This window comes from Tenrec ecaudatus, chromosome 8, assembly GCF_050624435.1.
Source record: "Tenrec ecaudatus isolate mTenEca1 chromosome 8, mTenEca1.hap1, whole genome shotgun sequence".
Lineage (NCBI taxonomy): Eukaryota > Metazoa > Chordata > Mammalia > Afrosoricida > Tenrecidae > Tenrec > Tenrec ecaudatus.
The window spans coordinates 78,819,102-78,823,903 of record NC_134537.1 but is presented as its reverse complement, the minus strand read 5'-3'; the positions used below and the strand labels follow the sequence as shown (position 1 = coordinate 78,823,903).

General features: G+C 41.6%; 1 non-coding gene across 1 annotated transcript; it reads right to left on the bottom strand.

The window, feature by feature from the left end:
- Positions 1-3,913: 3,913 nt before the first annotated feature.
- LOC142455688 (U6 spliceosomal RNA) lies at positions 3,914-4,020 on the bottom strand. The gene has a single exon (XR_012785838.1). It is a non-coding gene; the product is annotated as a U6 spliceosomal RNA (small nuclear RNA).
- Between the last annotated feature and the right edge of the window lie 782 nt (positions 4,021-4,802).

Below are 4,802 nucleotides of genomic sequence, written 5' to 3'. Positions count from 1 at the left end.
CAACGCTGTGCGCAGAAAACCACTGGATTTGTTAGGCTATGAATTTTGTGTGTGTTTTCTAGAATTGCATAAGAATGAAATTGTGTAGTATATACTCCCGCCCCCACCTTTTTTTGGGGGGCGGGATTGGTTTTGGATTCAGGCTTGTCCTGCATGCCATTGAATCGATGCTGACTCATAGCAACTCTATACGACAGGGTAGAACTGCCCTGTGAGTTTCTGAGACTGTAACTCTTAATGTGAATAAAAAGTCCTGACTTTTTCCCATGGAGCAGCTGGTGATTTTGAACTGCTGACCTTGCAGTTAGCAGTCTAATGTGTAATCAAAATATGACTGAGGAATAGAGGCCTCCCCAAAGTAGAGTTGAATTGAATGATGTGGATGGAGTAAAGCTGTCCTGGTGGAGAGCAAATGCTTTGAAACTGATGAGGGCAAAGAATGTACAGATATGCTTTATACAATTGATGTATGTATGGATTGTGATGAGTTGTATTAGTCCCTAATAAAATGTTTTTTTAAAAAAGCTGTCCTGACTTCCATTTGCTGATGGGCCATGACTCAAAATGAGAAAAAGCTACAGACATCATTAATAATCAGAGCATGGAATGAACACAGTATGAATCTGGGAAGATTGGAGTCATCAAAAAGGAAATGGAATGCAAAATAATTGATACCCTAGGCATTAGAGAGAGGAACTAGCCCAGCATTGCCATTTTTCCTATTGTATTAACATACAAGTCACACACCATAGAATTTAATTGTTTAAATATATTAAACAGAGTTGTGCAATCATCACCAAATCAAATTTAGAACATTTCCTTAATTTTTGTACTCATTCTTATGAATTCCTCCTTCCATCGCAACTCCCCTGCCATAATCCAATTATTGTCTCTGTAGATTTTCCCATCTTGGATTTCATATAAAGAAAATCATACAACTCCCTCATAAACTATAACAGAATGAAACACAATCCACAAGAAAGCAGAAAATAATAAAAAGTAGAAGAAATTTAAAATGGATCAAAGGGAGAACAAATGATGAGGTGTTAAATGTTAATCAAAGTGCACCAGCATTCACCCGCTTTCCAATAGACTCTATCTGACAGCAAGGCCGATCACATCCCTGGTCAATGGGCAGAAGCGATGTTCATTAGTTTAATCCATGCAGGGCCCTGCAGATGGATTTCAGGCTTTCCCTGTCATCTGTAGCCTTCTACAGATGGCTGCTCAGAATTCAAGCTCTACTACAGTTGTCTCCTCCATCTTGGATTTTACTGTTTACCCTCCTTGTATCACATAGGCTGGTGCGCTTTTTCCGTGTGAACTTAGCTGTCACCTCACTTAGAGGGCTGCTTGTTCTAGAGCATAATTTCTAGCATCATAGCATCATTCAAGCCACCATATTACGGCCAAGTGGCAGGTGCATGGTGGTTTATTCCATGACCCGAGGACTCTGAGACTATTGGCATTGGACTAAACCCTCTAAGTATTAGTACTGCAAACCAATAGTTTTGACGTGTTGTCTTGTGTCTAACACTATTATTTCTTTAACAGTGTTCTGTCACTTGATTTTTTCTATATTAGTGACTGCCTCATGTATTTTAGTAGATAATGACTTCCATACATATTTTCATTTTTTACTAGTATTTTAAATTCTATACTATTAACTAGATTAATGACATTATTCTTAGGAATACCAAATGCCCCATGAAGGTTATTTTTTGTGTGTCAATGATAAAGCTGCTTCTAAAGTGGATCCTAGACATAAACCTTAGGTATGTGAGCTCACACTTAACCTGAGTCCTAATCTAAGAGCAGTTAGTTCTTTTGGTTTGGGTTGTGTTCACACTACATGCTTGAAGTATTCGATAGTATTAATTATTAAATAAGCATATGATGATGTGGCCATGCTCAGCACTACCCTTTGTTGATTGATCACTGAAGATACAAGTGCATAGCAAAGGATAGTGAAGATACCTGATGATTCCCAGCTGTCAGAAAGAACAACATCTGAGGTCTTAGAAGACTTGTCTCAAAACAAGCAGCCATCTAAGTGAAGTGTCAGTTAAGTCCACATGGAAGAAACACACCAGCCTGTGTGGTCATATGAATAATATAATCCATATTCAGAAGGAAAATTATATTAAAGCTTAAATTCCTGTTTGCAAAAAGCTATGACAGTAGGAGACCAAAACCCATTTACAGAGTTTTCAGTTAAATCTCCATTGAATTTCTGATGATTGACCAAGGATGTAGATCATCTTACTGTGAGGCAGAGTGCATTAAAAAGCAAATCACCTCTAACCCTCTCCAGCCAGGCCCGAGAGGAGCAGTCTCTCTTTGATGCTTCACTGAGTTGGACTTAATGAAGGTCACCCTCCTGAGATAGTACTGGAAGTCATATGTTTCCGAGTCAGGCGCTCTCATTCCTACCCTGACTGTCTTTGACTCAGAGAATCATGTGAGTCATGCTGAATGTCAGCAACAACGGTGTCATCTGGAACAGATCTCAGATCTGAGATACTGGAGATGAACGATGCAGAAGGTTAGAGGGGTGGGAGGGTTCACCTACTGGAAATAGAACAACTTAAGATTTAGTTTGCTAAAAATTGAACAACAGACCCTCCCTTGCAGTAAACATTCAGTAGGCACAGAAAGGAGGCCAGCAAGGTCATTAAGATAAATCGCCAGGCACGAAACATCCTCCCACTCAGAGGCATTGGGGGTGCTAGTCTGGAAAAGCCAGGAGCGAAAGCATTCTCTCATTTAGAAAAGCGAGGGCAGGTGAAGCCTCCGAGGGTGGTGGTCTAATGGCCCCTGAAGAAAGTAAGTCTAGATAATTTTCTGATGATCATTGCCAAACCTACCTTCATCATGTGTCAATTGTATCCTGTGATGGTGATAAAAACTTGTTTCTGTCACATAGTTCACGGTCTACAACTTGTTTGACTCACACTGGATTTTCCCCCCAACAGTTTTTTTGGTGTATAACTCACACAATACACAATCCATAGTTCAATCACGTCAAGAAGAGCTGAACAGTGATCACTGCAATAAGTTTAGAACACTTTCTTCCTTCTTATTCTCATTGTTATTAGCTCCCCATTCTCCCCACACCCAAGCAATTTTCAAGGACCCCTTGTCCCTCATTTCAGAATAAACTTTTGTTGTTGTTAAGCGCCATCGAGTTGGTTCTGACTCATAGTGACCCTGTGTACAACAGAATGAAACACTGCCTGGTCCTGCAGCGTCCCATTGTTGCAGCCACTGTGTCACTCCATCATGCCACAGGCCCTTTGTGCTGCCCCTCTACTTTACCAAGCACAACATCCTTCTCCAGCACCACGATCTCTTCTGACAACAGGTCCAAATCACACGAGATGAAATCTGGTCAGCCCAGCCTCCAGGGCAGCGGTTCTCAACCTGTGGGTCGCGACCCCATTGGGAGGGGGTGTCAAACGACCCTTTCACAGAGGTCACCCGATTGATTCATAGCAGTAGCAAAATGACAGTTATGAAATAGCAATAAAAATAATTTTATGGTTGGGGGTCATCCCAACATGAACCGTATGAAAGGGTTGCGGCATTAGGAAGGTTGAGAACCCCTGCTCTAGGGAGCACTCTGGCTATACTTGCTCCAAGACAAGGTTTGTTTTGTTTGTTCTTTTGGCAGTCTGTCAATACTTTCAATGTTCTTTGCTGGCCCCGTAATTCAAATGCATCCATTCTTCTTTGGTCCTCCTTACTCAATGTTCAACTTTCATATGCATATGAAATGATTGAAAATACCATGCCTTGGGTCAAGTGCAATCCAGTGCTCAAAATAACATTTTTGCTTTTCAACACCTTAAAAAGATCTTGTGCAGCAGATTTTCCCAATGCAATATAACTTTGATTTCTTTTTTTTTTCCCTAAAAATATGGAGCACTTCACGAATTTGCGTTTCATCCTTGCGCAGGGGCCATGCTAATCTTCTCTGTATCGTTCCAATTTTAGTATATGTGCTGCCGAAGCGAACACTAACTTTGATTTCTTGATTGCTGCTTCTATGCACATTTCTTGTGGATACAAGCAAGAAAAAGCCTTGAGAATTTCAGTCTTCTCTCCGTTTATCATGATGTAACCTATAGGTCCAGTTAAGGATTAGAGTTTCTCGAGTCAATCTTGTCTTTGTCTTTGGCCAACACAGTGACAGGTATTCCTAGTCCTTGTCTCTTGGCATCAACTGCACCAAAAAGAACTGATGAGCTTTCAACCATTTCAGGAGTTAGCATATGATTAAGAACCAATATTATCGTGAGAAGAAGTCCAAGCTTCACTGAGGCCATAATGAGAAAGGGGGCTCCAGAAATGACCAGAATTCCAAGTGTGCCCTTCAACGAATGGAAGCACCGCTGAGCGCACTCAGGCCTCTATTCCCAGACACATCCCTGCTCACCTGACTGGGAGCGATCCCACTGGTGCTCAGCCAAACAACGGTGAACCCAGAGAATGTGGGAACTGTCGAACGAAATAATTGCTATCACAAGCAAATGCAGTTTTGGGGAAGAGAAAGAACAATTGGTTTCAGTAGTATAGCAACAAACAAGTGTGAAGTCTGATCCAGAACAGCACGTGGATTGTGGGAGAACATTGCTGATGTCAGATGGACCTTGGGGGAAATCAGGGGCAACCAGAAGGATGTTTATCTGTATGTGAACAGCCATTCCAGAGCCCATCAGTGTGTGTACTCGGAACGTGGTGTAGACTGGCAGGCAGTGACTCAAACAGAACAAGGGAACACGGCGCGGTCTACACTCAGG